The sequence below is a fragment of the Nyctibius grandis genome, chromosome 6 (assembly GCF_013368605.1).
Source record: "Nyctibius grandis isolate bNycGra1 chromosome 6, bNycGra1.pri, whole genome shotgun sequence".
In the NCBI taxonomy this organism is placed as follows: Eukaryota; Metazoa; Chordata; class Aves; order Nyctibiiformes; family Nyctibiidae; genus Nyctibius; species Nyctibius grandis.
This window is the reverse complement of record NC_090663.1, coordinates 38,320,487-38,334,206: the sequence shown is the minus strand read 5'-3', so window position 1 is coordinate 38,334,206 and position 13,720 is coordinate 38,320,487.

The window sequence follows — 13,720 nt, the reverse complement described above, 5'->3', positions numbered from 1 at the left end:
GACAAAAGAAACTCTCAAGAAAAGCCACCTAAAGGAAAGCAGGCACTGGTGCATTGGTGTCAGGAGGAAGGTAGCCACTGTCTCCTGTGTGCCTGGTGAGAGTCACCACCAGGCTGCAGTACAAAAGTGTCTCAACTCCAGATCGTGTTTTGAGGGATGTAAGTTACCCCAAGCATTGCATAGGGCATCCCTGTGATTAACTGAAGGTCAGGACTCTGCTTCTCCAGTGGTACACCTGCGGTGAGGCTCAAATCTCCTTTTCAAATGCAGCCCACAAATACCAAAAAGGTCAGATAGAGAAAACATTATTTTCTATCAAAAAGACAGTAAAAATTAGGTCAAACAGTGGAAAAACTCAAATTGACTGTTTATTCTAGACTTAGCATTGCTGCAACAAGCCTGTATCTGTTGGAAGAGCTTTCCTCATTCTGTGGGAGATACCCTGGATTGTTTACCAATCTTTACAGCATGTTTGGAGGTCAGATTTTATCACCTTTCATGCATGTTCTTTTCCAAGAACCACAGGAAAACAAAAACCTCTCAGTAACAGCTTATTTAGCTGTTTGGCTGTTTGCTTATCAAGTTAAGCACTTCACTGAGAAACCTTTCAAACATATTTAAGAGTATAAATTCCACTGGAAAAGAAACAGTCTTAAATGCAGTCTTATTTAGCAAAACACAAGTACCTGGCCTAGCTGGCTTTAAATTTCTAAAAATCTTAAACCTTCTGACAATACATCTCATTGAATACCAGCAATATGCCTTCAGCAAGCTTATTACAAAATACGCTTCTGTGGGTCTGGAGACTAAAATTTACAGTGCTAAATAAAGGCACCCAAACTTCCAAAATAGTACTGGAAAATTAAGTTCTCAGAAAAAGAGGGAGAACTCTCTGACCTGAAAAAATGCATGACTTCTGCTATCACAGCTGCTGCTGTTAATGCTCAGTGATTAGGGTGAAATTTAATAAGGATTACAGATGAATAATTGCTTATTAAGCAATTTACTTCTCCCTTTTACCAGGGTTGGACAATTCCCTACAGTACTCCCTTGAGCTTGCTGTCCAGGATGTTTAAAGATTACTGTGTTAATGCAGCTTCTTTGAAAAATTATGCCTTAGTATAATAGATTTAATCAAGAAAATCAGTCTGGTTTTCTTCCTAAATTTTCTTTTACTATCTTCCATCTTCTCCCTTTACCTGTTTTGCCTGAGGCAGCACTTTAGCTCCCTCTCCCAACTGTCTGACAACAGTGGCAAATAAAAAAGTGCTTTGAATGAAAGAGAAGGTATGTGCCATGGTTTGGTAAACAAGACAACTTACAGTGAAGAACGTCTGTATAAAAGTCATGAACAAAAGCTGCTTCTTTTTCTTTTCTGGACTCCCATAGCTTCGCAAAAAGCAAAAAAGAAGTTGAATATTTGCAATAACGCTTCCAAAAGACCACGAGCTGGTCTTTTGCATTACTGTCCCCTGAGTGGTACCACGTTAAAAGTTCCCAGGTATGTCCCAAATGTGCCATATAGCGTGGTACCAAGGTGCCTGACCTGGGTAACAGGCTCTGCTGCTTCCCAGACATGAGCTGGTACCTCCATATGGCACTGCGGAGCATACGTCCCAGCTGGTGCTAGCTGTGGGCTCCCTGCACCATGCCCTACCGCATGGTACACATTCCCAGGCTTTTGGATCCCTTACAGATCTTTCTCCTTCTCGCACCTCTTTGGCAATTTATTGTGCTTGAACATCAGCATTAGAAGGTATTTTTGCAGCTCAAGTGGTCTTTTGTGTACTCAGTAGCTGTGAACAATGAAGAAATCTCTCTCTATTACCAAACAGATCCCCCAGACCTATTTTAGAGCTTTTGTAACACTAAGGTTAAAGACCAGAGCAGATCGACAGCTGCCTGGAAACGTTTGCTCAAATTTATCCCTAATGTAAATTCACTAAGTTCAGAAGTGAACAGCAGAGGTGAATTTAACCTTTGATTCCACACATATCTGAAAAACCACAGCCTTCTTCAGACGTTAGCTGCCTTAAAAAATAAAGTTGCATTTTTCCTGGAAATAAATATTTATTCAATGCAAAAATCAGGATCATCATTAACAGAGAAAGTTTGTACTGACACTTCAGTGTTTTAACAGTGTTTTAGAAAATCAAGAAGATGAACATGCGAGTGAAGAACACTAAATAGGGTGAAACTGCCAACAAGTGAAAGCAGTTGCCATCAGAGACATAATTTAATGCCCTCTGGTGCTAATGGAATGACTCCAGTAGATTCACATGGACCGTTTTGGAGTTAAAAGGCACAGTGATTGTGAAATAAAGCTAGTTTTGCTCTGAAAGAGAACACCCAGGACCAAGAGTGACAGTAGCCATGGCCCTTTTCCTCCTTCTGCTCATTGCCCTGCACCACGCAGTGCCTACACCCCTAGGACTAGGGTGATTCATAAGACCATCTCTGCAACAGACTACGAATGGTTTGGGAAGCACCCAAAGAGAGGCAAGAGGCGGCAATGCCAGCTCACACAGAAAGAGTAATAAAGACCATAAAGAACCAGAAACCCTTCCTGAAAAGACAACACCAGGGTCGCCCCCACCAATAAAAACTAGCACATAATGTGTATTCAGTCACTCTGTACTTCTGGAAAGGTACCCAGTATATCTTTTAAATGGCTGAAATGGCGGATAATAGTAAAGGACTTCTTTTGACCATGATCAAAATATACCTAAAGTCTCCAGTGCCAACATCAGTAGCAGAATGACTGGGGCAGTGTATTTAGTCTACACACCCAGTGTAATGAAAAGTTGGAATTTGTGTTTATCATATAAAAAGGGAACTATCCATAGGCCAAGGTTAGGTGAGGATCCAAGTAACAGAACTTACAGTGCAGGGACTTACAAAACTGTGGATGAAAATTGCTGCTTAATAAAAATAACCCCATTCCTGGTGCCATCAGGCACAATTGTGTCCATCCAGCCTCTCGTGCACATCCTGGACTCACTTCTGTCCCCCACTCCTGTCACAATGGTCAAAAGGACAGCACAGGTTTTTTTCCTTGATGGTAATGTAAAATTAATATCCTAGGTATTTAATCCTGCTTCATAGTCCCTTAACAGTCATCAATCTATTGGTTCATCAAGCTATTTCCTGACAGTCTCCTTCCCATCCTGCAGAGCAATGTCATCTGGCTAACATGACATTTTAAATAAAGATACTTTTATTACAAGTGGAGGTACCAAAAGGAAAAAAAAAGCCCAGCACTCTCATAATTTCACTTGCAGTTTCACTAATGCTTTTAGCTTTCAGTGAGTTTGAAGTGTTATGAGAAAAATCATTCGACACACACTACAAAAATATCTCAAAGAGCAAAAACATGTCAACATTACTTCACGTGCCCCTTTGGATTTTATGCCAAAATCTGTTTTATTTTGCAGTTGACTTTATACCAATGCATGGGGATTAAGAACAGAATTGAACCCACAAGCAATGCTCCTGTTTTGCACAGCAAATGCACTGAAATGCACCTCTCAGCTCTGCCCATGCTGCTTGCCAGTGCTCTTCACTGCGCATTCGTGCTCGAGTACCATCATAGCAGACAGCCGCGCATGTTTTCCCATTATTATCTCAAACCAACTCCCTCCCAGACAGACACAGGTTAACACACTCTAAGTGAAAACAACCTGCAAAGATGCATGCTGAATTAATAACTTGTTTCTATGATACTGTGTTTGGACAGCACGCATCGCTAATTGTCAAGTGAGTATCTGTTTGCTATAGATTTTTGATCACAGCCTAACACAAACAGGGGAGGTTGTGACTTCCACCTCCATGAAAACACTGGCAAGAGGAAATAGCAATACACAGAAGACTGCTTGTGTATATCCCAGCCATGGGTAAAAGGATGGAGAAGTGGAGAGTGGGATTCCAAAGCACAAAAGAGAGGACAGAAAGGGAATGGAAAATGGCAGAAAGACGCTGGGAAAATAGTCTTCTTGGGAAACCTGGTGATCTTCCCTTCCCAGTTGACCTCTGATACTTTTACATCTGCCACTGGGTATCCTGTGTACCTGTGAATGGTGCTGAACACGATTTACTCCATCAGTATAAAATGCTTGTTGAAATTTCCCTGGATGCCTTGTTACTATGCTCGTGATGTGCAACATTTCCTCTCTGCTGATCTGCAGTGTTTCAGTAGTTTCCTCAGACTGGGACACTGTGCTAAGAGAAGGTAGCAAGCAGCTAGCACCTACCAAGCAGACCGGCATGTTCACCATTTACATACAAACAGCTATTACACAGCCCTGTGCGCAACAGGCGCAAGAGAAAAACTTTCACTGTTTAAACACCAGTTACTCTCCCAGCTTTAATTTTTATCTCTGATCACCCTTCTCCCTTACTATTAAATTAGCAGAGCGGAGGAGCCTGCTCGCCACAGCAGTGGGGTGAGCTGCCCATCACCCATCGGCCTCCCTGCTGGAGTGGGAGCTTGTGCAACCCAGCCCAGCCCTGTAAGTCAGATCTGCTGGGACAGGACTCCTTCCTCACCCGGTTTCTTCAGATGGTGTTGCCAGTTGTCAAACTAGGCAGAAGGGATAACTCGTGACAATTCAGGTGTGAGGATTAAATCCAATTAATTTTTACCACTTGTTATTTATTATAAGGTTCCCTCTTCCCAGGCGGTGCATACTGGCAGCCAGGAGCAGGGCAGAGGGAAGATGGTCTGAAGACAGCCTGAAGAAACAAGAGGCTCTGCAGACCACAGTCTCCAATGGGAGGAAGAGGCCAGTTATAACCCTGGAGTAAGCTGCTAAGATGCTGTTCCCTGAGATGAACTCTTTATCTCCTTCCCCTCTGTGGTTTTAGGTGGCAGCGCACACTCTGTTGAAGCGCAGTATGCTGGTCCCGTACATTTGACTTGTATGCCAACACCTGCAAGTGCCTCCACGGAAACTACAGCGTGGGATGTGCTCAGGCAGCAGCAGAGCCTTTTGCTTCATTGAGCTGCCATTTACTAGGATTCCAAGGGTTTGGGAAAATTCTCCTTGGACTTTCCGGTGGCTATCAGAGCTGTTATGCATACTGCAGGCAGTCTGATGCATCTGGAGCAGCTATTTGTCCAAGGTGAACAGGATTTTCGTATTTCAAATGCTGCACTCCTAAAGATACCTAAGAGATTCCACTCTATCTAGTATCAAAAGGCATTGCTGTGGGCTGATTTTAGTGAAAACTGGGTTTTTCCAGATTCTTGGCTTTTGCTGGAATCAGTAGGACTCTGATAAGAGTGGTATGACTCTGATAAGAGTGAGAAAAACTCTTATCAGGTTCCTTCTGCACAGATCTATGCAGCAGCAAGGGAAAGAGGCTGTCAGGAGACCAAGGGAGAAAAAACAGCCTGACTCAGGGTTAGCCAGATTATAGGGATCCTGAAGTTACCCAAAAGTTGCTGCTTTACCCCATTACCTGGAAAAATCTGCTTTGTTGGCACAGCACTTGGAGAGATCCCTGTTGACCTTTTGGAATGGCCCAGCTGTCAGGTTAGGAGACTTGAGACCTTCCTACCTCTGCAGTTATCAGCCAGAAATGGGGTTATCGTCAAAGATATCTAGGACACACTGAAAAATCACAGAATTTGAGAGGATGCAGTTTTCTAAAGTACTGTATTGCAGCAGACAAACATCATCTTCCCATGGAGATGAGGGCAAAGCATTGCTTCTCATAGCCAATAATTTTGCTGACATCTTAGGGAAATTACTGGAAAAATTGGCATCTCCAGTACCAAGCTATTTTTAGGACCATTCAAGATCATTTCAAGACAAGTGATGTTGAATTTGGAACAACCCTCAAAAAACAGAGTAGCTGTCAGCATGGCTTATGCAGAAGTGACTCAGAATCTGAAATATGCTCTCCCCTAGCTCACCATTTTTTCCACCCGTATTTTTTTACTCTTCCCCTTCCCTCAGCTGAATGGTGAATCATTGCCCTCTGACAATCTCATGTTCATGAAAAATCATTTGCTTTCTATTTGCTCCAGAACATCTCCTTATAACTCATATAAATCTGGGCTTTGCAAATTATCCTCACGCCTTTGTAAGGTTTGATTTTATAAAGTTACCTCAAAGACATTTTTTTACAACAGGCAAATTTTACTCTGTAGGAAGCAGTCTGATCAGTAGATAAAGCAAACATTTTATTACCCAAACATAGCTCTGAAAATATCGGTAGATTACACAAGAGACTCTTTGCTGCTGGTGGTTTCCTCCTACATCATATGGCAGATGCCAAGAACTTTTGTGACCTTTGCCCTACATAATTCTTAAGGAAAAGTGATGAAACACGAACATGTCGTACATAAAGATGATGGTAAGCAAGGTTCATTGGCCTATAAGCGAGAGCACAAAAGGCGTGACAGAGCAAATAAGCTGCACTGTTCATCTGTGTGATGGTCTCATGTCCCTGATCAAACCTGGAGTGGTCTGTGTAACTCTGGAGAGAATTTAAGCGCATTCATTTCGCTAAGTTGTGTTGCTGAAAACAAATCAAAGCTGTTAACCACTCCGTTAGACTTCTAGGATAAAAGTAAAGGTGACTCTCTTTCCTTGTGTCCTTATTACATAGGCCAATTAGATCAACACACTTGTTGCTTTGAGGATCTCATGACTGCAGCCATTCTACCTGCAGCTACTCAGCCGTCCCTAACCCGAGGTTGTTGATGTTCTCCGATGAGCAACACAGCTAGGCACTAGACTTAATGAGACAGTTTTTCTTAATTGACTGTACCGCATTTAGCCTGGGTAATAGAGCAAAAATAGCCATATCCTGGCCTGCTTTAAACCAGATCCTCGCCAGACTGACACAAAAAAAACCCAAATAAACCCTCAAGACTGCCCTCTAATGCCAACGGCAGAACCCTGCTCAGACAGCACTTGCATCAGGTAAAACTGTATGAGAACTTAGTCAGGGAACCTAGAGTTTTGAATCGATGACTTGTGCAAAAAAGCACACATCCTGCCTCTCGACTAGCAGGCAATTGCTCATTTTAGCACAGAGAAAAAAAAAAAGAAAAGAGATCTCTAGTGCTACCGACATATTCTCAACTAAATCATGATTTTGAACCAAATATTGTTTCTCAATGATTTATATGCTATAACATTTCCCAATAGTTGTTATTTATTATTATTATTATTATTTTGAAAGGAGAGTGACTCGCTTATTCTTAAAAGGCAATATTCAAAATGCAGCAATGTTTTTATTTAAGGAACAAATCTCTCAATAAGCTCATTCAAAGCAAGGAATATCAATTTGTAAAGAATTGGGAAAGAACTAACCTAGGTGGTAATATAAATGCCTAAGATAGCATGCTTGGATTGTGTTAACTGTATTTTTAGAGATGTATCAGCTGGTGTCCACAGTGGGGACAGTCCACACTGTCACCTGGTGTAAATCCTGAGATCTCGTGAATCAGGCACTGCTTCATAATGCAGAATTTCATGCATCTGACCACACACAAAGTTAATTTTCAGCAACTTGATTAGAAAACAGTAAAGGCGAGGTAGCCACGTTGGCTGGTGGTGAGGATCACTAGAGGGCAGCAGCCAACCCCTGATCTCCCCGGAGCTTCCCACACAGCTCTGCAGGCTCCCCCAGGAGGGAAGGGCCCAGCAGCCTCCCCACTGAGGATGCTCATGTGTTGGAAGGTGAAAAAGAAACCTTCCTGTTTGCTACATGTTAATACCCCTCGACCTTAAGCTATTTCTCAAAAGCTCCTGGTGACCAAGTGATGCAGGCAATGCTGTTCCTTTATCTAACGGTGCCTGCCCTCGGCACCACAGACGGGCTGTGGAAGAATCGGGATGATTCTACCTTGCAAATGTCAGGAGCCAAGTGTGGGACTAATTCTGTGCTCCCTCCTATCTTATCAGCCACAGGTGCCATGGGGCACTGTGGTGACATTCCAATCTGCATTTTATATCAATCTTCATATATGTATATAAGATAACAGTGCAGAAATTAGTACTTTTTATATTAAGGCCATATATGTAATTGCTTCAGAGAAACAATACCAGATTGGTCAAACAGAGTATGTGATTCCAAAGCTTGACACTGACAAACTCTTCCCAGCTCTCCTTCCTGGCACTGGTACTTTCATGTTTCATTTTCTCCGTCTCATCCCAAAACACAATTTATTAGAAAATGCATTAACTAATGTTTGAAGCTTCATGACAGGCTAGGAGCGCAGCCATCAAGGAGGTGGGGTATGAATGGGAAGGAAGAATGGACCCTGAGACCATGCGTGAGGTGGCTACACACTCTTAGGGCATGTAGAATAACCTTCCATCAAATGTGGCATTAAAGCCAGAGGGGACAGGGGGTACTTCTTCCCAGCCTGGTATAGTTAGTTTAAAAAATTAGCCAGATGAAATGAAAAGTGGTGGCACTGTATCTAGCACAGAGGCCCTTTCTAGTGTTCCTAAAAACACCCCATTTTCATTTTGCCGTTCTAATGGTATTTGGTGGTTTACACGTCTGCTTCATCATCCACAGATTTCATAAAAAATACTTTTCTAATGGTCATGAGGAATGCTTGAAAACCTGAGCCATGAAGACTGGAGAAGGAAAAAACAACAACAGAAAACCACAGAAATAACCCACCTTCCAATGGCTTATTATTATTGCCGACAATTTTAAGATGCTCACTCAACAGTTTGGGGGCTTGGCTCATGACTTATGAATACTGGGGTTTCGATATACTCTTAACTTTACCCATAAAGGGGGACTTATCAGAGAAATATTTGGTCACCATCCGATACCATATGTCAGATCTACCCAGTTTTGGCAGAAGAATGGCTTTATGAGGTTGGAGCAGAGCTCCGTTACCCTCTCTCTGACATTAGATAGTGGCGTGCACTAGGGAAGAATCAAAGAACAGGGCGAGCAGGGGATGACGCTTACTCAAAATACTTTGACAGCTTTTAAAGGAGGTCTTTGTATTTAATAGTTATGTTTTGCCTGTGTAGCAGAAGAGGTCTCACCTCGCTATCACCAAAGGTGTACATACACAAGAAGTGATTATTTTAAAGCCAGGACATGCAATCTAATTTCACGCTTGTTTTTGAGAAATTTGTGGGATCTTCACACGTTATCATAACCTCTAGGATTGCCTTTGAGCCATGAGTTTACAAACAGGAGAGGCCTCTTGGCAGTGTTCAAAGACAAAGAACTTTACCTGAAGAAGGACAACCTAAACTTTCCAGAAGCAGGACACTTTTCAGTACTCAGCCAGAAAGGCAGGATTTTCGCAGAACAAAAACTCTGACAGCAATGGAAAGCCTTTAACTCTTGTAACATACCTTTTCCCAGCAGCAAACAGAACAGTGCCTCTCAGCTGCATGTCCCAGAGCTCCCTTTCTGGTTGTATCCATCTCTTCCCTCTTTGAATAAACGCAACACGCAAGACACTAGATTACTCAAAGCTACTACAGGATTCCAAGAAACAAGTGTCGACTCAGCCTTCAGCAACAAGGACCACTGAGCATCCAAGAAAATGAGCCAGCAGGAGGGCCACCCCCCCCCCCCCCAGCAATAATGAAGCTGCAAAAGGCAATTGGATGGGGCTGCAGTCCTGGCCTAGAAGACACAACAGACTCTGCAGGAACCCCGAGGCAGCAGTCTCTTTCTCTTTTTTATTTCACAATATAAACTTTACATGAGCTGCCTTCACAAAGTCTCTGAGATCTTACATTTATCCTGCTTGTCATAAGCTGGCACTGGATAAACCTCACAAAAGCCAACCATCAGTTTAACATGCAAGACCTTCGATATCACCTCACTGTTTCCACAGAGGAAGAGAAATGGAGGGACGGTTCCCATCATCTAGCCTCTTTTTCTGCATTTGTGCCATGACTGTTACAATCCCAACATTTAAACATAAAAAGCTGGGCACAGCCTGTCCATAATGCACTCCCAACATCCTAAATCTCTCAAAGTTAGCAACAAGGGCACATTTCAGAAATGATTCTCTGGAAGCCAATGTAACAAGCAGTAGTGTTTGGTCCACTTGATCTCTGGCAAGTCACAGCAAAGCTGGACTGACCCAAAGGTTATTGCTTTGCTGAAAAGAAGTCCTTTAAGGTCCTAGTCCATGCAATAAGCTCAGTACTGAGGGTTCATAATAATAGGATGCTTGAACTATGTCATTACTAAATTAGCAGGCTTTGCAGAGTCCATAAATCTCTCACAGGGGTCCCCTTTTCCACTTCAGCTAGAAAGAAAGTCATGGCTCGGAGTTACAAAGGACTCTAGAGGGAATTAAGCTCTGAAGTCCTATTGAATTAGCATTGTTTACAAAACAGTCATAAGTATAATGGATGTTAACGAGTCTTTAATGAGTCGAGTAACAATGCAACATGTGGTGAAGTACAATTAACAAAAAGGCTGTGCTTCCCTCCCGTTTATATTGCTTGACACAAGTGTAGAAGCCCTGAATCTAGATGAATCACATCCTATTGACAATAGAGGAAAAGAGCTGAATCTGCTCTGTAACTTAAAAAAATTAAAATAAATTTCTTTTATGCCAAACCAAGCTGCGACCAAATTATGTCAGGACTAAATGTTCATGCAGGCAGCTCACAGAATTACAGAATCACAGGATGACTGAGGTTGGCAGGGACCTCTGGAGGTCATCTCGTCCAACCCCTCTGCTCAAGCATGACCACCTTGATTCAGTTGCCTAGGACCGTATCCAGACAGCTATTGAGTATCTCCAAGGATGGAGACCCCGCAACCTCTGAGGGCAACTTGTTCCAGTGATTGGCCACCCTCACAGCAGAAAAGTTTTTTCCTTGTTTAGACAGAAACTCCTGTGTTTCATTTTGTTCCCATTGCCTCTGGTCCTGTCACTGGGCACCACTGAAAAGAGCCTGGCTGCAACTGCTTTACACCCTTCCTTCAGGTATTTGTACACATTGATAAGCTTCCCCCTAAGCCTTCTCTTCTCCAGGCTGACCAGTCCCAACTGTCTCAGCCTCTCCTCATATATGGGGTGCTCCAGTCCTTTAACCATCCTTGTGGCCCTTTGCTGGACTCTCTCCAGTATGTCCATCTCAGTCTTGTACTAGGGAGCCCACAACTGGACCCAGCACCCCAGGTGTGGACTCCCTAGTGCTGAGTAGAAGGGACAGATCACCTCCCTTGACCTGCTGGCAACACTCCTCCTAATGCACCCCAGGATCCCATTAGCCTCCTTTGCTACAAGGGCACATCGCTGGCTCATGTTCCACTTGCTGTCCACCACGACGCCCAGGTCCTTTTCTGCAAAGCTGTTTTCCAGACGATCATCCCTCATCACGTACTGGTGCATGGGATTGTTCCTCCCCAGGTGCAGGACTTTGCACTTCCCTTTGCTGAACTTCACGAGGTTCCTGACAGCCCATTCCTCCAGCCTGTTGAGATCACTCCAGATGGCAGCACAACCCTCTGGTGTATCATCAGCTGCTCCCCACAGTTTTATGTCATCTGCGAACTTGCTGAGGGTACACTCTGCCCCATCATCCAGGTCATTAAAGAAGATATTAAACACATCTAGACCCAGTATTGACCCTCGGGGTACTGGGCGCTAGACTTCATGCCACTGATTATCCCTCTCTGAGCCTGGCAATTCAGCCAGTTTTCAATCCACCTCACTGTCTGCTCATCCAGCCCGCACGTCGTCGGCTTCTCTACGAGGATGTTACAGGAGACAATGTCAAAAGCCAGGTAGACGATATGCACTGCTCTTCCCTCATCCACCAAGCCAGTCACTTCATCGTAGAAGGTTATCAGGTGGATAGAGCACAACTTCCCCTCTGTGAAGTCATGCTGAGGGAAAGTTCTTACTTCTTTTAGTTTTTACTTTTTTTTAGTTTTTAGTTTTCACTAAGACTGGAGAGGAAGGGGTGGACATTTTATCAGCATTATACATGTCATTGCAGAAAGAGCCCTTTTACTTTCTGAATCAAACCTTTCAGCCTTTATTCACATCAGGCAGCCACAAAGTCTAGCTATTTAGCTAGTTAGACCACCTCAGTCACAAGCAATCTAAGGTACACCTCACCAAAGATTCAAGACTACCTAAATCCCACTGAAATCAATTTTAACACTCAGTTCTCATTTTCACGGGCTGTCATTTAAAGAGCCAGCGCATCCTCTCTCAACGGTAATGTGGCTGAGAAGATATCTGTCATCAGGGAAATCGCAAACACCTCTCCACTGCTTCGGGGGACTAACCTTGTACAAACACACAGCGCACTGTCTCGAGTTTTGCCATATATATATACAAACATTTGACATGTAAAAGCTATGTCAGGTCTTCTGTCGAAGTAAATCAGCTTCTGTAAATGGGTATAACAAATATAACTACATCTGGTTTTAATCAGTGAAGCATTTTTTCCTCTATAATTCTGTATACATTAGCTATACTACATAGAAGCCTGAAATTTTACGTCTGGCAAAAAAAAGTCAACAAAGTAGATATTACAAATTACAGGAACATATGAGAGAGAATGACTCTCAAATAATCCATGCACCAAAAATCATTACCTTTCGAAGCCCTGGTTTCTGCAGGTGCCATCCAGCAGTTCTCTTTTCTGACTTTTTATTACAGGACATACCCTGTCAGATTGCACAGTGCTGTCAGACAGACTGCCAAACAGGGCAGCTCCAGAAAGATCGTCAATAAAAGATCATAGTCAGTTCAGTGGCAAAAGAATGGGACTGCAGTCAAGGCAGTGGTCACCTCTGTGTGATCTTGGGGATGGATCGTTTTGGGGATGACCAAGCCAGGCTGCTGAGCGGGTGGGTTTATGCATTTTGATGTGTTCTGTGTGTCCACTGAAACTTCCTTTAAGTCCTTAAATAAAGTGGGACCTTTTCAGGTGTCTCATTTTTAATCTTGCTCTTTTGCTGCCAGAGTCATCCACAGCGTAATGATAATGAGGCTGACACGTGGACTGCAGGTTGTAACATGTGTTCAAACCAGTAAGGCCGAATGATGGAAAGTGAGTCTTTATGAATGTAACAATCTTCTAACTGGCGTTTGTACAAACCAGAGTAATCCAAAAGCAAAACAGATCAGATTTTACATTTATGAAAGGTTTTTAATCCTGAAGAACAAAGTGTGTTATATTGAAATTACACTACTGAACATACTTATAATGAAATGTGCCTCCTCAGAGGTGGAATATGACAAGCACATAGCAGCACTCAGGAGCACTATTGACCTGGCAGTCCTATGGGCCACCACAAGCACCGAGAGTTACTTGATGACTTCCTAAGATAAGGATTAAAATTTTAGAGTTTTTAGGATCAAAGTTTAGCTTATGGGCATTGCTGTATCTCACAGTGTGAGAACATCATCCACTGAAGCACAAACAGCACTTCCTAGAGCACTCTGGCCTTCTGAGGAGAGCACCCTGTAATCAACCCAACAATACCAGAGAGTCACGGCTACAGGCGAGGCTTCTTCTGTGAAGGACCACCTTGGGATGGAGTCCCAAGTCCTGTCATGTTATCACCTCCCCCCTGCTGAAGCCACCATTCGTGGCAAGTGAGCAAAATAGAGGACCGTGGTCCTTCCACTGGGACAGAGGAGGAAGACACAGAGGTGGACTACAGCTGGAAGCAAGAGCAGCATCGAGATAAGAGGTACCTCTGCAGCTGGGGAACAAGAGGATGACCAAGCAGCCCC